This window comes from Lutra lutra, chromosome X (genome assembly GCF_902655055.1).
Source record: "Lutra lutra chromosome X, mLutLut1.2, whole genome shotgun sequence".
Classification (NCBI taxonomy): domain Eukaryota; kingdom Metazoa; phylum Chordata; class Mammalia; order Carnivora; family Mustelidae; genus Lutra; species Lutra lutra.
Genome location: NC_062296.1, coordinates 88,889,835 through 88,916,288, shown reverse-complemented (window position 1 = coordinate 88,916,288; position 26,454 = coordinate 88,889,835). Strand labels below are relative to the sequence as shown.

The following is a 26,454-nucleotide window of genomic DNA, read 5'->3' as shown; positions in this document are numbered from 1 at the left end:
TCTGCAGACCACCTACCTGAATCAGAATCAATTGGAGCCCTTGTTAAAATGCAGATTCCTGGGTCTGACCTCAGGTCTAATGTCTCCAAATCTCTGTTTGCGGCCAGGAAATTTAACACACCTGGGTACTGCTCATGTACATTAAAATTTAAGAATCACTGTCTTAGAGAAGTGGATTTTGCAGTGGATTGACCTCCATACAAGGTAATAAATAATTTTTACATTCTAATCACACACTCACATCCATACAGATACACAGAGACGGATGACTAAAAAAAGGATTTTGAGGTGAAAATACCCTAAGTACAATAGATCTTTTCTAATCTATTTAAGTTTCCTAAATGTTGATCAGGGACTCAGATATATTTCATGACCCAATAATGTGTGATGACTTGGCTTTTGAAAAACACAGCTTTGGGGGAAGATGCTCATAGGACCTTTATTTGAACTTTTTTTCCTTCTCCCATATATATGTGGCAAATAGAAAATGCTACTTTTTCTATGCTTATAAAGTCCTTTTAATAAGTTTCCCCATGCCAGTGGTTCCCAAATTCTGGCATGCATCAGAATCACCCAGAATATTTGTTAAATCACAACTTTCTGAGTCTCACCCCAAGAGTTTCTGATTCTGCAAGACTGGGAGAGGCCAAAATTGTGCATTTGTAACAAGTTTTCAGACTGATCCTTCTCCTTAAGGAACCAACTTTGAGAACCACTGCCCTATATACTCCAGTCTCTTTTATTCCACAAACCATAAGAAATCCCCAAGTTTCCTGACTTATTTTTATTACTATTTGCTAACCACATTTGCACCAGTTCTTGATTTTTTTTTTTTGTTTTAATTACTGCTTCCCAGCTACATTTGCTTTCGCTGGTTTCCACTCACTCAGACTTAGCTTGCATTGTGTAATGAACATATTGGATTCAGCTGGCATTTCCCTAAAGCCTGCCAAATGCACTCCAACCATTGTCTTCCTGGCATGTTTCCTACTCTGATTCTAAAACTGTGCTTTTCGTTTCTCTGTTTCTTCAGAAAGCACTAAGGTGGCCCAAGTCCCAGTCTAGTGGTGCTGTTTGTTCTGTAAAGTTAGATCCCGTTGTCTCAGAGATGGCAGATCAGCCCCTCAAGGATGTCATTCTGATGCTATTAATCATTTTTTCCTCCAAGGGCCTGCTAGGTCTCAGCCTGAGTCTACTGGCCTGTGTTTATTATGGTGCATCATGTTATTGGGAACACACTACCACAAGCAGAGAGCAAACCATTTTTGGAAATTTCATATGTTTGGCGGGAATTGGACAAAATAGCAAACTATTGGAGTGCCTTCTCTTCTCCCAATGCATAAATGTGGTTTTTGTTCTAGCCATTGTATCCAGTTTGTTTGGGCTGTGAAAACAGAGGAAGGGGGACACAGATAAGTCTAGATCTCCCACCACCCCTCAGTTCTGTATTATCCATGGCAAGAATGGACCAGCTCTGAATGTTTTAATACGGGGATAGGGGACTCATTCCTGTCTGAGAACCCTGCATTCTAGCCCCACCATAGCCCACTGTCCTCTCTTGGTCATGATAAGCTGATTAACACCTACATCATGAGTGCTTCAATGGAAAGATATTTGGGAATCTGATGTCATCATATGATTTCTCTCCCTCACTTGTCACCCAGATAGTCCCCAGGTCCAGAATGGTGCTATGTATGGTACTCATGGCGTTGATCCTAATACTTCCCTGTAAAATGTCCAAGGTAAAAATTCTCTCTCTTATACCCTGCGATCTGTTTATCTGGGGAGCGGGATGGGATCTCTGAGTTCTCATGCAGGGCTTGCAGCAGATTTTAGGTTCTTTTCTGAGAAAAACTTGGGTTCTGTCCAGGTCCATCTGAGGCCCATTTCCATTAAAGGTAGGTTGACTTTTTATCTACATCAAAATATAAATCATGTTCTTTAATTTAAAAAAAAAAGATGTTTAAACTGGGGCGCCTGGGTGGCTCAGTCGGTGGAGTGGCTGGCTGTTGTTTTCAGCTCAGGTAGTGATCAGGGTTGTGAGATCAAGGCCCAAGCCAGGCTCTGTGCTTGGCGTGGAGTCTGCTTGTGGATTCTCTCTTTCTCTCTGCCCCTCCCTTCACTCTTGCTCCCTCTCTCTCAAAATTAAAAACAAAAAAAAGATGTTTCCACTTTCTACATAGTCAAAGGCAAAGACACTGGAAAAGCTTATTTTTAAACCAATTTGTACCTTTGGCCAAAATCATGGTTGGGAAGGGTTATACTTGCAAGAGATGTTCTAGATTACCCACCACTAATAGGATCTCTTATTTCTAGCCTTGTGTTAAGTGCTAGATCCCCTAATAGCAATGCATCTGATAATACCTTGACTGCAATAGAATCTTCCTCAGGACCTCACTCCACTCCCACCCAAAAGGTAAGAGCAGTCCCTCTGGCAACCATTTTCTGTGATATGGCCTCGGCTTCCTATACATACCCGATTGATCCAGACTTGTATGTGTGAGCTAGACTGTATGAAATAGAGAAACTTCCTGAAAATTTGGAATTAGGATTGAAATTCCAGTTTCCATCAGGACTGCTTATTTAAAAGGAGGCAATATAAATCCACGAGTGGTGGTATAATCCTGTTTTTCACCATGTGGATTAGAGAGCAGAGAAGCCCAGGAGGAGGAGAGAGATGCAGAAATTTCGAGAAGACAAAGAAATGATGACACAGAGATGAGAAACAGAAAAAGTGCAGTTGATGTTCCAAGCCCCTCATTCTAATATATTCCCAAGGCCTTTGGGATCCATGTTATTATATCTTAATAATAAGTTGTGGCTTTTTTGCTTATATGAGTTTAGGTCCACTTGAGTCCATTTCTTTTATATGCAAAGGAGTTGTAAATAGGACTAATGCTTTTTCTGAACTACTATCTAATGTTATATCTTAGTCTAAATCAGAATTGTTGCAGAAAAGATGTCTGCATTTTGTATGGAGACATGGTTGAAGTAGCCCCCTTTGTACTACTAGTGGGGTGAAAAACAGTTATACAGACTTACATCTTTTTGTGAGTGTATTTCTGAGTGCATATAATGTCATATTTTCTTCATGAAAATGCTTAACCTCTTGTAAGTCATCTGACAAATGTTTATTGAGCACCTACTATGTGTCTGACATTATTTAAGACTTGGTTTTTTAAAAAAATGTCATTTTTTCTATTAGGTGGTGACAGTTTTATAGTTAATAATGTTTCCTTAATTATCCTGACTTTCAGAGAGCTCCCAGCTAAATGTATATGCCAGTTATGGTGACAATTTTGTTTCATTATTTTATTACTGTTATGCTTTGTAGTCTTTAATTATTTTTTATATGATTCCTAATCAATTTAACAATTTAAATTCCCTTTTACTGGGGTGCCTGAGTGGTTCAGTAAGTTGAGCATCCAACTCTCAGTTTCAGCTCAGGTCATGATCTCACAGGTTGTGAGACTGAGCCCTACATCAGGCTCCCTGCTCAGCAGGGAGTCTGTTTGAGATTCTCTCTGCACCTCTCCACTCCCCCCATCTTGAACACGCTCTCAAATAAATAAATAAATAGATCCTTAAAAAATTCCTTTTTACTAGCCTGGGTTCACATGTCTATGCATTTTTATTTTAACTTGACTCCAAGACTTTTATGAGATTTGGGGCACAGATTATTTGGAAATCATACTAATGAAATTTGGTTCTGTTTGGGTTGGTCCTTGGAATAAAGAGGATATTAACACAGGCATAGAGTCATGAGATGGCCATGTCTCTTGCCCCATAAAAGAGGTTGGAAAGACTATCAGTCAAGACAGAAAAAAGAGATCAAGAGTGAGAGATGATAGAAGTAGGCATGTGGGAAAACAAAGAGGCAAAGTGGAGAATGTAGCACTAAAGTCGGCTTTCAACATTCACAGTTATTCTTTCATTTCTCCTCCAGAGATGTATTGGGTGCTTAGAAGGAGTTACGCTATGAATGTTCCTCAAAAAGTTGAAAATAGAGCTATGCTACAATCCAGCAATTGCACTACTGGGTATTTACCCCAAAGATACAAACGTAGTGATCCAAAGGGGAACGTGTACCGCAATGTTTATAGTAGCAATGTCCACAATAGCCAAACCGTGGAAAGAGTAGATGTCCATCAACAGATGAATGGATAAAGATGTGGTATATATACACAATGGAATACTATGCAGCCATCAAAAATGGAAATCTTGCCATTTGCAATGACATGGATGGAACTAGAGGGTATTATGCTAAGTGAAATAAGTCAATCAGATAAAGACAATTATCCTATGATCTCTCTGATATGAGGAATTTGAGAAACAAGATGGAGGATCATAGGGGAAGGGAGGGAAAAATGAAACAGGATGAAACCAGAGAGGGAGGCAAACCATGAGAGACTCTTATCTCAGGAAACAAACGGAGGGCTGCTGGAGGGGATGGGGGTGAGAGGGATGGGGTGGCTGGGTGATGGACATTGGAGAGGGTATGTGCTATGGTGACTGCTGTAAATTGTGTAAGCCTGATGAATCACAGACCTGTACCCCTAAAACAATACATTATAATGTTAATTTAAAAATAAATAAATAAATATTAAAAAAAAAGAAAAGAAGGGAGTGTGCTAAATGCTGAATATCAGAGAGAGAGTTCCCTCTTAGTGTTTATTCCATTACTGAGGGATCATCATTTTAAACCCTCTTTAACTGAATAAGGTTTAATATTGCTGATCCAGGATGTCCTTTTTTTTCCAGACTAGTTTTTGGGCTTTATTTCTGATCTATGTTGTGGGATTCCACTTTCCACCCACAGGCCTAATTAATGGCCCCGGTGGCCTCTTCCAGTCTTCACTAAGCCCTGGGTATTTACTGCATACCCCAAAGTCGGGGATAAGTCAGTATCAGGCCTGCTCCCGATGGTTTATCTCACTGAGGTCAATGATGAGTCATGAGATGGAGATGAGCACTTGATCTTGGTAGCTGGCACTGCATGTAAGCTAGCAATTTAGAGTGAAAATCCAGCTGCCCGTCCCTTGAGCTCTTTCACATTGTAACAATGGCTGTTTACTGACAGGGGAAGCGAGGCCTGTTCAGAAAGAAAGAATGGAAGATAGGAAATCACCCAATCTACATTACGAAAATTAGAGCTTTGTTACTTCTCTTCACTACATATTCTAATATGTTGATCTGGAGAGATTTTCCTTTGCCGTGTGACTGTAAATGAATTACATGAGATCCACAAAATACACTTACCATTTCAGAGCTCGAAGTGTGATTACAATGTATGGCAAAACAACAACAACACACACATACACACATGTGCATTCCCTTAGTGGTGAAATTTTCTTCCAATTCAATGAAATTTGGTCCTATTTAGAAGTCATATTTTAGCCCACTCTCCCATCTAAGGATGCAACATAAATATTGCTTTGGAAAGCTGAAAGGGAAGACAGTCAACTAAATGCTTCTATTTTATAGAACTGAAAACAATTAAAATGCATATATACACACAATAGCAAGCAGGACGAACCATTTGGTTTAATTACACATTCTAGATTTTTAAAAATGTGCTTTAACTCCCAATTGGCATTCTAAAACCTGAAAGTAAACTTCCTGTGATAGTGAATGGAAGGAATTCCAGAATTTGAAGAAAGCCTTTTTTGAGGTCTCATCAGTGATCACAAAGAATGCATATGCTCACTGAACATAATTATACATTAATTTAGATAAAGACTGTCCAAAAAATGATTTCCTGAAATTCAGTGTGCCTGGCTACAGTGGGCTTGATGTTCAAAGTAGATGTATGTATACTTCGTATAATTAATTAGGTGAGATAGTCTATATACAGGCAACATCATTGCACTTTTTTTTGTCTTTGGGAATGCTCTAATCCATGAACAAGAATGTTCAGAAGCACATTCTACAAATTCTAATGCTCAAGCCACATGGGGTGGAGGCATAGAGTGAGCCGTAGAGGGGCTTTCATCTAAGCAACAATCTTCTCACTAAATTTTGTTCATATCAACTCTGGTTACAGGGCAATTGGTAAGTCTTCTCTCAAATGTTCTCATCATGTCTCAGAGAGATGGCAAAGATGAAGCATGTAAAAGCTGGGAAGACCACAGAAGAGCTCATCAGTAAACGGATGGTTCTAATTATCAAGATGATATTCATAAGTCAAAAACACAGACCATCTCAGCAAGCATCCTAAAATTTGAAGTTCTAAAAAGAGTTTTTTTTTGATCATCTCTATCACCCCCCCCATCATTATCACTATCATCATTCTCATGCAGTCTTTTTTTTTATATGCCAGGCAACAAGTTCAGCATTTTACTCTAATAGGTAATTTAATCTTCACACATACCCTCTAAGGGAGATATTATTATTATTCTGCTTTAACAGGGGAAGAAATGAAGCCTTAAAGCAGCTAATTCTATACCACTGAAGTCCAAATTCTGCCACCGTCCAGTTACTTGCCACTATAGAGACAGCAATCCTAAGTGTTCTTGATTTGGTATTCTTTTTAAGAGAGTACATTTCAAGTTCAAAGCGTGCAGTCCACATTTGCTAGATGGAAGGGCAACCCTCTTCCAACGTGGAGCATGAAAGAGATATCTGGATGTGATTTAAAGATCTTTTTGCTGTTCCCTGCCTAGTGAAGAAGCAGCTATTTTTATCTTATCATGACTCCTATTTTTCAAATTTGTAAAGTGGTGCACAGACACACCAGGACACAAAATAAAAGGCTCTCTCTTTTCACCCACCCTTTGTTAACTACAGTAAAGGGTAGAGCCGATTTTCCCAGCTAGACATCAGAACGGCAGAACAACACAGAGGTTGTGACACAGATTCCGGAGCAGGACTGCCTGGATTCTTCCAGATCCTGGCTGTACCACTTGCTACGTGTGTGATTCAAGGCAGTCACTTAATGTGACTATACGTCAATTTCATTGTCTGCAGGATGGTGATAAAAATATCCTACTTCATAGGGTGGTAGCGAAGACTAAATGATATGCTACATGTAACACACTTAGAACTATGTGATAAATGTTAACTTGTATTATTATCTGACTATGACATTCATCACTGACTCACTACTAAACTGTCCCCAGGAGGTCATCGCTGGGCTTTTGCTGGCTTTAAAAGGATTGGCTTCTAACTCTGTCTCCCCATGATAATAAACTCCTTAATGGTGGGGGCCATTTATTATCTCTCTATATTTCCTGGTGCCTGGTACAATTGCCTTTTTATGGATAAGAACTCCATACTGGATCACTGCATTAAAAAAAAAGTGTGGGTGACAGAAAAGACCTTTTATTTTGTGCCTTGGTCTATCTTTACACTAGTTTTACAAATTTCAAAAGCTGGAGTCATGAAAATATAAAAATAGCTGCTGTACTTGACTAATGAAACAGATGGAAAAGGATCTTCAAATCACATTAAAGCATCTCTTACATACTTTGCATTACCTGAAAGGAAGAGTTTTGCTTTAACCCAGCTAATGCTTGCTGCTGGTTAGTGCCTTGTATTTTCTCTTTTGTCTTTTCTTCTTCTTCTTCTCCTTCTCCTCCTTCTCCTTCTTCTCCTTCTCCTCATTCTCCTTCCTCTTCTCCTCCTCCCCCTTTCTCTCCTCCTACTTCACCTTTTCCTCCTCCTCCTCCTTTTTCTTCTTCTTCTTCCTCCTCCTCCTCTTCTTCTTTTAGAGAATGGGAGGGAAAGGGGAAGGAAGGAGCAGAGGGAGAGAAAGAATCTTTTTTTTTTAATTTTTAATTTTTTCAGCATAACAGTACTCATTATTTTTGCACCACACCCAGTGCTCCATGCAATCCGTGCCCTCTACAATACCCACCACCTGGTGCCCCCAACCTCCCACCCCCCACCCCTTCAAAATTCTCAGATCGTTTTTCAGAGTCCATAGTCTGAGAGAAAGAATCTTAAGAACACCAAGTCAAGAACACTAAATGCTACTGACCTTACACTAGCAATGAATCCAACTGCATGGATAGCAGACTTTGGGTATAACTGTGAGTCCTCAGGGATATGACTTAAGTTAGGTAAGAAGGTTGAGTGGCAGAGGGATGCAGTTCTTGGACAAATCTTTTGATTGAACATCTATTATAAACCCAAGAAAGGACAAAATATAATTTCTGTAGCAACCACACAAATTAATTTGGTGTTCAGAATGTTAACCTGAATAACAAGTGCCTGGTACAAGCTTTGCAGACTGAGATGTGTGGGGAGACAGTGCCACGTTGGTGATGGGGTCTGTCATCTCTGAAAGTCACATGATCAATAAGGTCATATTAAGCCATCCATCTAGAGGGGTTGATGGAATTAAAACAGTGTTTGGAAAGGATTTCACTGGTCAGCAGCAGCAGCAGAAAATAATAGTCATCTCAGTAAGTACCAAAGCTTTCTTCCAAGGGGCTCGAAGGTTCTATTTAAACCTGGATAACATAGAAATCTCAAAGCTCTCTACTGTAAACATTCACCCTTAGGCTCATGCTAAAATAGCACTTGGTCTTAAAAAAAAATGTGCTCTTGGAAGTCACATCATTACAGCTACTCTTGTTTACTCTGATTATTTCCCAAGAGGGACATCACTGTTGGTGCCTATCAGTTACCTAAGAATCAAGCCTTATAGATATCACTCTTTCATCTCCACTCTATTATCGGGCAAGCATCACCCAAGGTCACCACTTGGGCATGAGGGTATCTCTAACTTCAAGGAACTATAGGATATTAAAATCTGAACTTTATATATAAGTGCCATGAAGGGGAGAGGGGGCAATTTATTGAAGACATATACATGCCAGATTGCAGACTGCGCACTAGGTAGGTATGGGTACCTTACATACATGTCATGAAGGTTGTATATACATTACATCTGCATCATGTACTACGTCAACCATCCTTACAGTTCCACAGTCAAAACTCTCAATGTGTCACTGTTGATACCTCTACTCTTCTTTTGATGCCTCTCTTCCTTTTCACCTCACAACAGATTCACCAACAAATACGATCAGCCTCATCTTCATAATATCACCACAATTGGACCACATGTCAGTACCTCAGTTGCCACCACTCTGGTCCCATCCGCCGTTGTCTCTCACCCAGACTGTTGCACTGGCTTTGTAACTGGTCTCCCTGCTTCTGCTCCTGCCTCACAGAAGCCTATTCTCAGTTAAGTTCCAGGGTGATCCTTTGATGTCATAGGGTAGGTCATGGCCCTCCTTGGCTGAAAACTTTCCAATGGCTTCCATCGCACTCCATGATCTGTCCCACCTAGAACCTCTTCGGCTTCATCTCCTACTCTTTTGCATGCCTCATTCTGTTTTGTGTTTTATGTAAATAGAAGCACAGATTAGTTATTTTGTGTGTGTCTGGCTCCTTTCTTTCAACATTACAGTACTTAAGAGATAGTGGTATTATCTCAGGGTTAGACAAACAGACTAATAGCACAAAAGGGAAGGACTGGAATTGTGCCCACATATACATGAAAGAGATGAAAAGATACATGAAAAGATGAAAAGAGATGAAAGATACATGAAAAGAGAGGGCCTAGAAATGGCTTGCATAAACAAGAGTTGGCATGGGAGATCAGTGAGTAAATAATCCATCTCTTCAATAACTAACACTGGAACGAATAGTTATCCCTATGGAAAAAATGAATTTGTACCTCCACTTTCTTTTTTTTTTTTTTAAGATTTTATTTATTTATTTGACAGAGAGAGATCACAAGCAGGCAGAGAGGCAGGTAGAGAGAGAGAGAGAGGAGGAAGCAGGCTCCCTGCCGAGCAGAGAGCCCGATGCGGGGCTCGATCCCAGGACCCTGAGATCATGACCTGAGCCGAAGGCAGAGGCTTAACCCACTGAGCCACCCAGGCGCCCCTCCACTTTCTATCATAAACAAAATTACATGTGGATACGAGACTCAAAGGCAAACAGAAAATTAAAACATAAAGACAAAAATATAAGAGGAAAGCATTACAACTTCTGGGTGGGGAGGATTTCTTTAAAAAGATGACAAATACTCAAGCAAAGGAAATACATACTAAATTTAAGTGCATTATAATTAAGAATTCCTATTCAATAAAGAGGCCATCAAAGGTAAAAGACAAGCCACAAATAGGGAGAAGATATTTGCAACACATATGACTGGCAAGGGATTAATATCCAGAATATAAAGAAAGCCCCACAAATCAATGAAAAAAAAAAAAGGAAAAACATGCAGGCACTTCAAAAGAAAAGATGTATGAATGAAAATATCCATAATCCCATTAATAATCTGGGGATGTTAATTAAGGGTACAATGACATGGCATTTTACGCCTACCAGATGAACAAAAATTAAGATGTCTGACAAAGATGATTATTGCCAGGATGTGGAGAACCAAACACTTCTTGAGCTATTAGTAGGTATAAAAATTGGTTCCATCATGGGGCGCCTGGGTGGCTCAGTGGGTTAAACCTCTGCCTTTAGCTCAGGTCATGTTCTCAGGGTCCTGGGATTGAGTGCCGCATCAGGCTCTCTGCTCAGCATGGAGCCTGCTTCCCCCTCTCGCTCTGCCTGCCTCTCTGCCTACTTGTGATCTCTCTCTCTGTCAAATAAATAAATAAACTCTTTAAAAAAAGTTGGTTCCATCACTTTGGAAAAGAACGTGGCATCACCTCGTAAAGAAAAATATGTGTATTCTTATCACCCAACAGTTTGGCCCCCAGACCTGTACCTTAGACTCTTTCTTATCTGACCCTAGAAACACGTGATAAATATTCTAGGTAGAACATCTGTAATAGCAAGAGAATTGAAACACTACTACTAACATTGACTGGAGGATGGAGGAAAAAGCTATAATATACTAATAAACTGGAGCAGGGCACAACAGAATGCCTAATCTCTGCTTCCATTTAAATTAAATGCATTAGCATATTAAGAAGAGCAGGCAAAATGAAATACAGTTATATGCATCAAAAATGGGTGACTGTTAAATTAACATTGAGTAAAAAAGCAAGTCACCGAAGAGTGCATGCAATGTAATTCCGTTCATAAAATGTCCCAAGGCATGTGAAGTAAAATAAAATTTTGTTTAGAAATGCATAAAAATTCTGGTGAAAACATCCAACAAAGTAAAGGAAGGATGAACACAAAATTCAGAATAGTAGTTACCTGGGGGAGTTCAGGCAGGGGCAGCTGGGGAACATCAGAGGCTTGGGTAGTACTCTCTTTCTTATGAATGGTTGAAGGGTACATGGATTATTTGATTGTTATTTAAACCTTATATACTGTATACTCTTTCATGCCTATGATGCATTAATATAAATATTGCACCCATGAGTTCTTCTACTACTGTTCTTTCCAATATGGTAGTCCCTAGACATGCATGGCTATTTGAAATCAAATTATTTAAAATTAAATAATATTAAACATTCAATTCCTCAGTCATACTGCCATGGTTCAAATGCTCAGCAGCCCTATGTGGCTGCTGGCTACCATATTGGACATTGCAGATCTTTGGGCAACACTGTTTTAGAACATTTTTACCTCCTTAGCATGAGATACTGTTTCTAGCCACTTTTTATAAAATCAGACAATTCAATGACTCTCTGAAAAAAAAAAAGTCTCCATAATTCTGTCAATAACAGCAGTAGGAGATGAAGCAAAGATTTACTTCCTATGGATTTTGTTGATCCTCTTGGTTAAAGAATATTCCATTAACAAATTTGTCAGACTTCATATTCCAGTTCACTTAACTCATCAAATGCCAGCATGAGCCTGATTACTATTCCGCTTCAAGAAGTCAAAGACAGTTTCCATGCAGCTTCTTGTACCAACAAGGTCGTGAGCAGAATTTCATCTGCCAAAAAATTTCATTGTGTGAAGGTTTCCAAAGCTACATATCCTCCAAGGTAGAATTTGGAAGTGGAAAATGGCCTTCTAGAATGAGAAGGTACCATAGAGAAAAGAGAAGGTCTCTGCCCTCCTCCCCCCTTTTTCCAGGGCCTTCCCAAAGCAGGTGTTGCTATCTGAGAGTTTCATATTCTAGTACTCCAAGTACGTGTTTTATTCTGTGTGTTAGAGGATCAAATACATGGGTGTATTCCTCTGTTTCCCTTGCCTTCACTGAGCAGAATCTGGCCTTGGGCTCTGGCGTCCTTTCTTTCTTTTCTATCTCACACACACTTGGATGTTCTAAACCCTGGCCTCATATTCCTAATACAGTTTCTGTAAGGGTGGTACAAGTTTGAAAGTGGTGTTTGGAATTAGGGGAAAGAGAAGCTTTCCCTGTGTACTTGGATCTAAACCGTGGATTCTTATCCAGTTGTCTAGAAAGCTCTGCATTGGAGTTTTAGGCACAAACTCACTCAAAGAAAGAAAAAAAAGATGTCTTTTTTCTCTTGCCATTGGCCATTGGGGGAATGGTGACTTTGGGGGCTTCAAGGAGAAGAGAGGAACTGAACAAAAATCAGATTCAGGTGATGCTTTCTCCTTTGCTCAAAAGTCCATTTAATGGCACTTAAAGCCCCAACATCACCCCTGGAGAACCTAGCTGAGGATTCATGATTCGGAGTTGAACAGAGAGTTGGAAAAGTAGCAGTCTGTAACAGCAGCCTGCTGTTGGCTGTAGTCCAGCTCTGCTGGGAGTCAACATCCCTCCTTAAACGGGTGTTTCCCTTACCTTATGGGTGGTCATCTCCCCATCAATACCACATGCAGCAAGTTACCTTCTGTCCTAGCTCAGGGCACTCAGGACATGCCTGTCCATCCGGGCAATGTTACATCTCAAAGCCACAAATGTTTGCCTGGTCTGTAGTCCTGAATCCTTGAAGAGAAAAGTCATCTCTAAAGACACCATTTTAATAGTTATAGTGTACTTCTAAAGAAGACTTATTTCATCTGATTGCTCTGCTAACACAGATGGTTGACCCCAGCATAATGAGTGCCCCTAAATTCATCACAGATATTCATAGCAGTTACAAGAATTATCATAAAATAATCTCCCATTTACCAATCGAAGTAATCTTAATTCCAGACTCAGCAAAGAGGTCTACTTCCTTCTCTTTTACTAGGAAGTCTAGGTTTGTTTCTCTTCTCCTAATTATTCATTTTGTATTTATTCATTCATTTGTTTATTTGATAACATTCATTGTAAAAGTCACTGATTTCAAATATGTGGCTTGTGGGCACTCAGGAATTCTAGGTACTATGCAAAAGGACCCTTTAATCCCTCTGTTCAGCAAGTATAGGCTGCCTAATGAATAAAAATAAGTCTTCCTATATATGGGCCTTGGGCTTCCTATATATGGAGTGCTATTTTTAAATGTCTGCAGGTGTTGTGATTAATAAGAGATAATGAATTCTGGAACACTGAAAAGAAATTAAAAATAAATAAATAAATTAATATGCCGCAGATTATCAAATCAGAAGAACTGGCATTGAGAAAGGTTTTCTCTTATTTAAGCATAGTCATTGCCGCTGAATTGAAGCCCTCTCACCCTTGGTTTGAAATTAGTCTGCCTAATAAATTACTAGGTGGGAAGGATGAAGCCTGGACTTGTGAGGCCTGCGTGGAGTTCTAAGGACACTTGTATAGAATAGTGGAAGGGGACATAGATTCCTGGTTGGACATTTGCGCAGAGACAGATGAGCATGTTTCCTTGCTAAGGTGGTGGGAATGGGGTTTGTTGGCATTTGGAAAAGAATTTATCCTCCTAAGAACTGGAAATAAAGAAGATCTCCAACCAGCAATGTTGTAGAAGCCCTATAAGTGTCTCAATAAAAGCCATTTTGAAAGAAAAAAAATCACTTAAAACTGTGTTTGAAACTAAAGTCCTTTTGCCCTTGTGTAAAATATTCTCTCAACCAACTAACACCAGAAACGTAGATAAAATTATAAGATGATTTGGAGATTTTTCTGATGGCATAAAGAGGTCTTCAAACTCATAGTGTTAGGAAACTCTGGTCTAAGTCACTCATAGTTGGGTCCTCTCTCACTGTGAGTTAATGTCTGCCAACAGATTTTCCAAATCCTTGAGCAATAGGACCCACTGCTGATCAATGACTACATTGAATACTGCTGGAACAGAAGCTGAGACAGATATCTGGGATGTTAACAAAGGAAAGTGAACAAAAAACCCTCTCACAAACAAAAAAATGCTTTTGCTTATCCAAAGTCATTTGTTCCCTTCCTCTTTTTGAAAAACCCTATAATGCCACAATTTCTTTCCAAACATAAGAAAATAATAGCACCTAGATGTAACATGGAGGAAAAGTCAGGAGATCCCAGGCATCTAGCCATCCCAGATCACCCAAGCATTCCCCTGTCCTGCTTTTGTCTTCCCAGGTGTTCCTCGATGGAGACAGTGGCCAGCATCCTCACCTTTCAAACAATCGTCTGCTGCTTCTCATGTTCCTCATCTGCCTGGGATTCAAGCTGTAGGAGGACAGGTGGCCAGCTAGGAGTCCTGCTAGGTCTGCACGTGCAACGTGCTAGTCTCTCCGCAGTTCGCTTAAATAGCCAACATCATCTCTTCTTCAGTCAGCCTCAACCCAAGTCCAGGGCTCAGCGCGGGGATGAAAACTGGGGATGCAACTGGGCTCCAGTCCCAAGGTCAACAGATGAGATGTGATGGCTAATTCACTTCCGGTGAATTTTTTCTTTTTTTTACAAATTCACTGGAAAAACAGTCAAAAGTATTACAAGATAGATATCTTTTGCTTAAACCTTGAACAGCAGGGACTCATAATTCTCCAAAAATAAATCCTTCTGTATAACAAGCTCCTTTAGGTCAATTACATGTCCACACTCTGTACTTTAGATTTTGGTTCATTAGCTTGCAAAATGCATGTTCTTGGTAACAACCGGGAGAGGCGAGGATGAATCAGAGTATCTTCATGGCTGGATGAAACAAAGAAACAATGAAAATCCTGTGCCCCTGATGTGAAATCAGCAGTATCAGCTTCCTGTGGGAAAAAACACACCTTGGTATAAGGGGGTGGGGAGAAGGTAGAGAAGTGGAAGGAAAGTATGGGGGAAAGAATCAAACTTCATTACCTTCTATTGCCTACAGTGGTTTTGGTGGACATTTTAGAAGGCTAGTTTATTATACTACCAAATTGGCGTAATGATGGCCAGCTTCAGCACAGAGCACACACTCTGCACATAATAAGTACCCAATAAATATTTATTAATGCCATCTGACCAATTGGAGACCAATTTAGAAGACTGCTTCTTTCTTCGTTGCCAGTTTGCCTCTTCCGGATTCCAGCTCTCAGAATTCCTTTAACTAGGCTCAAGACCAAGATTATAGCTGGAATTACTATAAAACTTGCTCGTTTTGCCCGAGTATTATGCTCGGAAAATACTATCTTTCCTGGGGGAAATACACCACAAATAGCTTTGCTTATTTTCCCCTCATGTTTTATTTTTTTAAATATTAATTATAAGGAATATAAAAACCTGTCTTCATTTAAACATTACTTTATTGTGTGTGTGAGAGAGAGCGAGAGAGGGAGAGAGAGAGAGCATAAGCAGGGAGGAAAGGGAGAAGCAGGTTCCCCACTGAGCTGAGCAGGGAGCCCAAAGTGGGGCTCGATCCCAGGACCCTTGGATCATGACCTGAGCCAAGGGCAGATGCTTAATCGATTGAGCCTCCCAGGCGTCCCTTACCTATGCTTCATAATGATATTTTACCACCTACAGTCATAAAAGGAGGATCACACACTCTCCTGGAACTTGGCAGTCTTATTCACTGCTATTACTGGAGCCATTTTAGTTCTTCCTCATTTAGGTTTAGGGAAGTCTGGTCCTAAAAGACTAATAAATCAGCTCTTAGTACACATCTGAAAATATTGAGAAAGTCCTCTCATGTTCTCTTCCCAACTTTGAAATTCAGCTTTGTGATAATTGTAAATTGCTAATTGGCGGTTCCTACACTTTCGAATGCATCTGAATCCTTTGGAAAGCTTGTTAAGATACAGATTCCTGTGCCTGCCCCCCCAAGATCTGACTTAGGAGGGTTTGCCTGAGCATGGGGATTTCTAACAAGCTCTCCCGGTGATGCTGAAGCAGCTGTTCCACAGGCCACACTTTGAGGAGCACTATTCTAACGACCTGGATGAGTTAATGAAGCCATTTAAAATGCCCGACATCCTCCTAGAGGATTATGTATGGGTACAAGTAATCCTGCCTAATAAGTGAAGATGGATGGCCATACTTGGGCATCTGAAGACTTCTGCTCTGGCTATACCAGAAATAGTACATTTTGAGACCAGCCCCAGTATGACAAATGTGTTGTCATTTAGCTGATCACCATTTGACTCATGCCTACTGATTCTGGGGTTAAGGCAAGCCTGAGAAGTATATGCGCGTCAGGGGGAAATCCTGTCTCTCTACTTTGGGAAATACCAGGTCAAATGAAATTTGAGGTCATTCCAGTAAAACGATGGAAAAAGGAGAAATCACCCAAGCAGATCCTGTTCCCTTCTGTGATAGCAGTTTAAAATACCACGGTCCAAGGGGCATGAGTGAATTTGTCTCCTTGGGAAGCAAAAGGGGTTGACAGAAAACAGGTATGGATGCATTTTCAGTTAATTCACACCAGCTCTTCTGCACACTTGAATCCTGTAGGAGCTTATTGTACAGAAGAGCAGGTTCTCACCAAATCGGGAGACATGATTCAAAGGGGAAGAGGTGTCCTTGGGTGTCATCAAGATGTGTTCATATCCTCTGTAGTCCTCATGCTCTTAATGCTCCATTTATTTGCTGTGCTGTTTATGAGACCAACAGAAAGCATATTCCCTAAGGAAAATACTAAAATTCAATTCAAAGTATGGAGTCTTCCTCTGCTGGGCTTATCTCACTTAGCATAACACCCGAGGTGCATTCAGGTTATCACAAATGGTAAGATTTAATTCTTTTTATGACTGAGTAGTAGTCCATTATATATGTAGACTACATCTTCCTTATCCATTCTGCTATCGATGGATGCTCAGGTTGTTTCCATATCTCGGCTATTGTAAATAATGCCACCACAAACATAGAGGTGCCTATGTCTTTCCAAATCACTGTTTCTATTGCCTTTGGGTAACTGCCCAGCAGTGGAACAGCTGGATCGGATGGTATTCCTAGTTTTAGTTTTTTGAGGAACCTCCATACTGTTTTCCACAGCGGCCGCACCAATTTACCATCCCACAAACAGTGCATAAATGTTCCCTTTCCTCCACATCCTCGCCAACAAACTTTGCCTTTTTAGTACTAGCCATTCTGACAGGTGTGAAGTGATCTCTCATTGTGATTTTGATTTGCATTTCCCTCATGATGAGTGACACTGGGCATCTTTTCAAACTGTATGATTTCACTTACATATGGAATTAAAAAAAAAAACCCAACCAAAACAAATGAACAAACAAACCACACAACAACAAAAAAGAAGGGAACAGGCTCATAAATACAGAGAACAAACTGGTAGTTGCCAAAGGGGAGGCGAGGTGGGAAGATGGGTGAGATGGGGGAAGGGGATTAAGAGGTACAAACTCCCAGTTATAAAAATAAATAAATACCGCGTAGGGAATATAGCCAATAATATTGTAATACACCAATTGTACTGAACATTTTGTAACGCACAGAATTTTGAGTCACTGTGTTGTATACCTGAAACTGATTTAATATTATATGTCAACTATACTTCAATTAAAAATTGGGGGAAAATTTATCAAGGACTTCTGGATCTGGTTAAGTTGGAATAAACACATGTCACCCTGTCCTCCCACTAATTACAACTTAACACCCTAGATGGAATACAGAAAGTAACTATCTGAGGATGGCAAATAAACACTTGGAAGTATGTTCAACATCATTAGTCACTAAGAAAATGTAAATTAAAACTGCAATATGATATGACTTCACAGCTATCAGAATGGTTTATCTAATCACCTGATAATAGCAGGTGCTGGTGAGAACACAGAGCTCTCCTACATTCCTGATGGCATCAGGGACAGTCATTCGAGAAAACAGCTTCACAGTTTCAGGTAAACAAACTACCAGATAAACTAACATTCCTACGTGATTATCCAAAAGAAATGAAAGCCTACATTTGCACGCAAAGCTGTACATGAATTTTTATAGAAAACTTAAAGCAAAAAAAAATGTTTTTCAACAGATGAATGAATCAACAACACATTGTGATCCTGGGGCACCTGGGTGGCTCAGTCGGTGAAGCGTCTGCCTTAGGCTCAGGTCAGGATCTCAGGGTCCTGCGATGGAGCCCCGCTTTGGGCTCCATGCTCAGTGGAGAGGCTGCTTCTCCCTCTGCATCTACCCCTCCCCTTGCTCGTGTTCTCTTGCCCCCTCACTCACTCTCTCTCCGGCTCTCAAATAAATACATAAATAAAAACACAAAATCTTTAAAAAAAAAAAAAGAATTGTGATCCATACAATGGAGTGGTACTCAGTAATAGAACGGAATAAACTAAGTATATATGAACAACCTAGACAAATCTCAAATCCATTGTAGCAAATGAGAGGAACCGGTCTAAGAATCTGCGTACTGCATAATGCCATTTATAAGACATTCTGAAAAAACAAAACTGTGGAGTGATTAGAGGCTTGTCAGGGAAACAGGTGGGTAAGGGGTTGACTATAAAGGAAGAGCATGAGGGAATTTGGGGAAATTTTTGTGCTTTAATCCAGAGTGTGGTAGTGGTTACACAATTTCATGCATTTGTCAAAGGTCCTAGAACTTGACACCAAAACAAAAGTGAATTCTACTGTATCAGCTAAAGCTGAGCATACATATACTATAGGCCCCAGCCATTCTAGTCTTGGTTTATATCCCAAAGAAGGGCACATCGGTTCACTAAAACACACGCATGAAAATGTAGTGATACTCTTCTCAACAGTCCCAAACCAAAAAATACCAAAATGTCCATCAAAACAGAATAGATAAAGTGTGCTCTGTCAGTACAATGGAATCTACATGGGAATTAATAAACTGCAAATACACAATAATACAGTCTACTCTCACAAACAAGGTAGAATTATTAAGAAGCCAAATGTAAAAATGTACATACTAGATGATTTCATTTATATGAAATTCAAAGGAAGGCAGAAGCTAATTAAGGTATTGGAAGTCAGGGTAGCGTTTACTCTCGGTGGCCTAATGACTGAAATTGAAAAAAGACACCCCGTTGGGGTGCTGGTAATGTTCTATTTTCGATCTGGGTGCTGTTGATCTGGGTGCATTCTGTTTGGGAAAATTTATCAAACTGTAACCTTATGTAACTTCAGCATGCTTTATGTATGTTATATTTCAATATAATGTGAATATGGGTAGATTTGTCTAGGGAGAGTTTCAACAGCTTTCAGCAGTTTTGCAAAGGAGTTCCTGCCTCAAAACTAATTACAACCACTGAATTGGAGAACAGAGAGCAGATCTCAAATGGTATGAGGATGGTGGCTTGACCAGTAAACGTTATTCTGGATTTCTACGTTGAACTGGTCAGTCTTGCTCTACTTAAAGAAATGGGTGGTCATATGACACTCCCCGCCCCTGGCTACCTATAAGAAAGCTGTTCTGTGTTTTCCCAGGATTGTAGGCTTTCCCAGGATGAGGCACGTTCTCTGCTAAAGCTGGCAAAGTCCTGGACAGACCCGAACAGAAGTGGAAGGGACCCCTCTTCTGCTTCTTTTCAGAAAAGGACAAATCTTCAAAATCACGTGTCGTTGGAGTTGTTGGCCTTTGGGAATCACTTGCTCCCACAGAAGCACCCAGATGTGTTTCACGGGAAAACCGAATGGAATTTCCAACAGTTCCTGTATTTGAAGAAAACGAATCTGCATCAGGGCAGCATTAAGAAATTCTCAGTGTTCTGAGGGTGAGGGCCATCATAGCAGCTGGCTTTTAACTGACCCACTCTATGATGCCTCCTTGCCCCTTCCATGCAAGGTGCAGGGACCTGGTTTCCTGTGGCTCCCCTGTGGGCTGCAGGATCCGTAACACTTTCAGGACAAGTGATTAGATGAGTGTCTTTCAGAGTCCTTGCTGGTGGATCAGATTTAACCAAGGTGATCATGTGTTTCTGTACAATGAGTTCCAGAATACCCAGGGAGAAGGCCCAAATGGTCTAGGAGCCCTTGAGAGTTTTCAGTGTAAGATGGTTTCTCTCTCTAAGGTTGTGTGGCTATTGATGTTTTCCTTTTTATACTTGGTGAACACCACTTAAAAATATTCAGTATAATGTCATCGAAACTTGTCCACCCCCTTTCCATAGGAGGTAGCTTTGCCTTATGTAATAGTCAAGCTTTTTGCACTTGTGCTTAACAAATAGCCTCAGCATGGAGTAGAGGAACAGATCCAGTGTCTCGATTCTCCAGACACTGAAGAAACTCAACGCAGGCTAGTGGACAAGATGTCTTACTTTCTAACATGGTTTTAAATCTGCTCCAGAGGAATGCATCTACACTTCCATTTTGGTTAGGTGATACAGGGTTCTACTCTAGCTTCTAGAAAAGCCACTGTGATTGGTATGAGAGCTAGAAAAGGGGAAGGGAGAGAGACAGGGCGGGGTGGGGGGAGAGAAGAGAGAGCAAGAGAGAGAGGGAGAGAAAGAAAGAAAGGAAATGCTCTTGATAACAAGTTTATTAAATGCAGAAGACTTATGAAATTTCTTATATATTCTATATATAGAGAGATGTAGATATATGACATTTATGTCTATCTATATTTATATCTATACTATCATTACACATGTATACACAATGATATTTATATGTGTACATTATATCCTTATTTAATCCTCTCAACAAATTTTGAGTGTATTATCTGTCTCATAGAAAGAATCTGAGATTGAGAGAGAGGAGTAATTTGCCTTAAGCATGGACAGAAAACAGAAGAGAAAGGATTTGAACCCTGTTCTTCTTGATGCCTAGTGATACCTCAGGGGCTTTGTGACCACTCCGGGCCTGGGAAATAAAGCAGTCAATTTTTATGAAGGAGAACTCAAGCAGTCTCAGGATAATTTTGTTTCAGATCATCCAAGAGAACTATAAAAAAAAAAAACAAACCACATTTTAAAGGCAGAAGTTCGTGAGCCTTTAGGTTCACAGCAGTGAAGAATGCCATGTATTTGAGGGAAGAAGAAATAACCCAGCATGTGGGAAATGGAAGGTCTGTGCAGGGCAGTTGTGAGGGGGAAATGGATGCTCAGATTGTTGGGGATGAGAGAAGTTCTTGAACCCTAGATGAGGCATGTTGGCTCAGGTGACCCCAAATTCTACCTCAGCATCAAGGGAGGTGACAGAAACCCAAATGAAGCCATTTTTATCATCTGTTCATGGCACGATACACCTGGTGTCCTGAGTTTCAAGTCCTTGAAATGACAGGCTTCTCCGAGATCAGCCAGATGAGTGCTGAGTAAATCCCACATATGAGGACTGACCTCAGACAAAACAGCTCAGGTCATTTCGGAACACTCTGATGCATTTCTCCTCAATTTTCAATGCATTTGTCATTACTTTCCATCCTTGGGGTGATCATATAAACACAGTTATCTCAGCTCTAAGGCAAGTGGACGGACTGATAGATGGCATTTGCCTCCTAATCTTAGAAATCGGTCGTTTAGCTGGTCCGACGTTCCAACATTATCTTTGTGCTTGCACCAAATTATCATCAATCCAGTGTATTTCCCAGGATATTCAAACTGCTTTCTGGATTCTTGATGAATCCTCACGATATGTGCCTGTGGGACCCACTGTCACATGTCAGGCCCATTTTACATATGGAGGATTTGAGCAGCTTGATCAAAGACAGTCACATCATCACAGGAATGAGAGTCCAGCCCAACTGTGACCCTGGACCTGCTGGTTCCTGGCTATCCCTCTCCTCTGTGCAGAAGGTGCTCCTCTAAGTTTCTACTCTGGTGCTGGTCTTCGGCTGGTTACTAGGCAACCTGAGCTATCAGCTTGGGCACAAAACCCCAGAACATCAAAGTCCTAGAAAAACGAGGCAAATCTTCTCATCGTATGCATGTGAAATTGAAGCTAGCGTCATGCCATGCCAGGCGGCCCTGGCCGGGAAAAAAATGACAAGCTTCCAAGGGCAACCAAACACTGCGTTTTGATGGATCGGGTTCATCTGAGACTGCTAATCATTCCAGGTGTCCTAGAGCCCAGAAGAGGAAAACTGAAGACAGCTGCTCTCCCGACAGAGTCTGAGCTTCAGCAAATAAATACTTGCTCCCCAGGAAAAGATGTAAGGAGGATGCTGAGGGGTCAAGATGGAAGAGGGAAGTCATCTGATACCCAGGGAGACTTGATCTTAGCTCTTCTGAGCCGGCATGGTGATTTCGAAACAGGAGAGCAAAAAGGGGAAGGTGGAGAGAGCAAATTACCCCAGCTACTTATTTGCAAAGCATGAAAAAGAATTCCTCCTAAGTGCGAGAGGCAGGAAAACAAGCTTTGTGTAGTCATCTAGCCTTCTCCTGGCGTGGGTCCTTGGGGGCCTGGGCATGTGAAGCGGGTTTTGTTCTGGAGGACAGAGAAGGGTGTGAGATGGGCTCCTGGGCTTTGCAAACCATAGCAGAGCCTCACGCCTCCCACACAGTCCTGAGACGGAGCGAGGGGAGCGGCGGGTTGAGGATCCAGCTGCCAAGCATAAGATCTGTCTCTGGGTAATGGGGGACATTTTGACCAGAGCTGAAAAGCAAGAAGTTCACATTGTCTTCATTTTTAAAAAGGTCGCAGCTGTTAGCAAAAATGGTGTGGGTTGCTCAGTCCTCGAGAAGTACTTTGCACCCTGCCCCGCATGCTCCTTGACCCACGCCTGCCACCAGCCTCCCGGCGAGACCTGGCTCTGTCACATTGTGTCCCTTCAAAACCTTCTGAATCCACGCAGGATCTGCTCAGGGAGGCACTCTGCCCCAGCAGTGGCCTCCCATGGGACAGACAGCAGGGAGGATAGTACAGGAAGCAAAACTCCCAGGTAAACACTAGCCAACAGCTCATGCTCTCTCAGGGAAGAGATGTCACTGTTTTCCTTTCTTCCGAGTTCTAGCTAATGCAATACACTTTCAAAAGAAAAGAATTTACGTGAATCGTGGAAGAAAGTCACATGATAGGAAGGTTTCTTAGAAAACCTAATAGGTGCAATTAAAAAAGTGAATTTTTCGATTACAAGTAGAATAATTGAGTAATGTACAAGTTATCAGGAAAAATATTTTAAAAACAATTCATTTACTAGTAGAAACTAGATGAAAATGGAAATGGGTGGGGGGATCACACAAACATCCTGTTAACAATGGAGCCAAAGCTACAGAATAGATAGGAACAAATTTAACAAAGAAAGTGTAAGACCTATTTGAGAGCTATAAATGTCACTGAGGTACATAAAACAAGACCCAAATAAATGTAGAGATATATCATGCTCCTAGATAGAAAGTCTTAATAGAGTAAATATATTAATCCTTTTCAAATAATACATAAATTTCATGTAATTTCCATCAGAAACACAATGGACTTTGTTTTTAAATGGAAAATGATGACTTACGAAAATACAAGAAAATGAAGTATGCAAAATTGCCAAGAATGTTTTTGAAAAGGTAGAAAACAAGGAGGGGTTATCCTCTCTTATTAAAATTAAAAACTACTGTGTTCCAGAATCTTTGTCATAGAGTCTGCTTCTGGGGAGCCCAACATGACACAGTTATGATCAGTCTGTCACTCCACCATATATTAATGGGGATGTCAAAATTCAATTGCAACAGTGAGGTTTTTATCCAGATAAAGGAGCATACAAAGGACGCGGGTTTAAGGTTTCTAAAGCTTCACGTTACAGCCAGTCGGGTCTCAGGTGGGCTATGGATCCAGAAAGCTGTCCTCGTGATCCGTTTCCCATTGTCTTATGTCTTTGGGCTTTGCTTTTTAAACATTCGCCTTTATGACCTGGTCCTCTTTCTTGGCGGGATCATTTGGCTTGTTTCTCATCCGGCACAATTCCTTCCTGTTTTGCTTGTAATTCTGTTGCTTGGCACCCCTCCCAGTGCTTTGTTCTGGCTTGGCCACCTTTATGCTCCACTTGGCTTGGGCCCAAGATCCAGCCCTTTTTCTCCCTTGCTCCATCCTTGCAGGCGGTTCCAGAATTCCAGATTTAGTCATAGCCTCATTTGCAATTATACTATCCCCTCCCCAGAGAACACTGCCTCCAGTGGATTGTGACAAGTGGCTAGGCTCTGAATGATCTGGAGTCTGGAGCCATGTCTTATTTATCTGCCAGGCACTGAGACTGTGCTTGTATTAGTTTGTTAGGGCTGCTGCAACAAAGTACCACAGTGTAAGGGGCTTAAACCACAAAAGTGTATTTCCCTGCAGTTCTGAAACCCAGAAGAACAAGATCAAGTTGTCAGCAGGGCTGGTTTCTGCTGAGGGCCTCTGTCCTTGGCTTGTAGATGGTCATCTTCTCCCTGTGTCTTTACATTGTCTTTCCTTTGTGCATGTCCATGCCCTAATCTCCTCTTCTTACAAGAACACCAGTCATTCTGGACGACGGCCAACCCCAATGATCTCATTCAACCTGAATTCCTTAATTACCTCTTTAAAAACCTTGTTTCCAATACAGTCACATTCTGAGATACTAGGGAGTAGGACTTCACCATATGAATTTTCTGGGGACACAATTCTGCTCCTAACAATAGACAAGCAATCTGGGTTCAAATATGCATTCACCTAATCCTGGCTGAGGGATTTTTGAGCAAGTTTTTTTATTTCTTTGGGCCTCAGTTACCCTCTCCATAAAATCAAGAAAGTAAGTATCTGTCTCATAGGAGTATGTGAGGATTAAATTAAATAATATATGTAAAGTGTCTGATTCACAGTAAACACTCAGTAAAGTTAGGTCTTTTTTGTATCTTTGGGGCCCCCTCACCAACACCGAATTCACTATGAATACACATAAGATTTTGTATACAAATGTGAGATTTTTTTATTCAGTTGCTCATTTGCCCAACAAGTATTTATTGAGCACATGTCATATATAGTAGATTCTCATTACTTGCAGCAGTGATGTTCTATAAAGTCACCATGAATACTGACTTAGCAAATATTAAAACATCGCTCCTAGGGAAAATACAGGGTTAGGTTCCTGAGAGTCTCTGACCATAACATTTTTGTTAACTGACCAATACATAACTTTGTCTTATGTATATTTCTGTTTCAGTATATATTGTTGGTTCGCTCATATTGAACTAATGGCCAGTATCACTATAACTCATGCCTGAACAAAGCTTATCAAACATAGGTATCTTTTCCATAAAGCACATCAGAGCCTTCTTGTGTTTGGCAATACGAGACAATACCCCATCATTATACTTGGAAGCCATTTTAAACAGTGAAATCACCCACAAAAAGCACAACAATTTTAAGGACGTGGCACTAATTTGGCTGGGAAATGTATGCTTATTTACAGTGTGAGAGCTAAAAACCAAGTAGGTGAAATTTTGTCTTATTTAACCCCACCTGGAAGCGCACATGTGTTTTGGGAGACTATGGAACCTGCAAATAATGAGTATGAACTGTAGGTCAGGCACTGTATTAGGTTCTAGGGCACTACTGTGTAGCAGAGGACAGAAAGTTAGGGCAGCCAAAGAGGGGTTAACAAATGACCTGCTGACTTAAGGAGTTTGCAGGAATGTTTGGATTCTCTGAATCCTCCGGGAAGGAAGAAGATTCCAAGCATCGGCCTCCCAAAGAAGCTCTACCATCACTCCATTTGCTGAATGATAAGGATCTTTTTCCAGAGGGTTCCACAATCAGGGTAAGACTTTACGGCAGTCCAAGTTGAGTTATGTAATGTGTCAGCCTTCCCCTGTGGGTCCTGTGTATTCTGGGAAACGGTGTACTTGACTAACATAGGACTTGCATTCTTCCTCTTATTCAAACAGTTCCCGGCTGTAAGGCTTTCCTTCTCCAGTGTGGCTGTGGTTCACCTCCTCTCAATGCTCTTTGCAATGCCAACAGCCCACATTCTGCAAGGAGGCAATGGAGGGTGGGGGGAGACACATCTCTGATCTTGAATTTACATGGCATTTTTCTACTCCCCCTCCACCACTGAGCTTTAAAACAAGGATTCTAAATTTTGGCTATTGTATGAGCCAATTGGGTGGGGGAGCTTTTCAAAAAACATCCATGCCAGGCTCCTGACCAATCAAATGGGCTCTGGAGGTGGGGCACAGACAGCCCTATTTTCTAAAGCTCCCAGATAGATTTTGTGTGCAGCCAGAGTGGAGAACCACCACTTTGATCTCCCGGAGTCTCACTTTCCTCATATGTAGCAAAAGATGTTGGTGTCCGATGAGTCCCAAGATAATATGCTCTGAACTACAATCCTAAATTCTATTTCAGAACTACCAGGGTGCTTCCCATCCAGTCTTTTCTTCCACTGATGTAGCTACTTTAGGAAA

At 40.8% G+C, this 26,454-nt stretch overlaps 1 protein-coding gene across 1 annotated transcript in view; it reads right to left on the bottom strand.

The window, feature by feature from the left end:
- Nucleotides 1–8,619: 8,619 nt before the first annotated feature.
- FANCB (FA complementation group B) overlaps nt 8,620–26,454 on the bottom strand; it is a 385,712-nt gene continuing 367,877 nt past the window's right edge. The window contains exons 15-17 of the mRNA XM_047715290.1: nt 14,384–14,967; nt 12,729–12,826; nt 8,620–9,337 (exon numbers count right to left, since the gene is read on the bottom strand). The gene's annotated coding sequence lies outside the window, so the exon portion shown is untranslated. The remainder of the gene's footprint in view (nt 9,338–12,728; nt 12,827–14,383; nt 14,968–26,454) is intronic.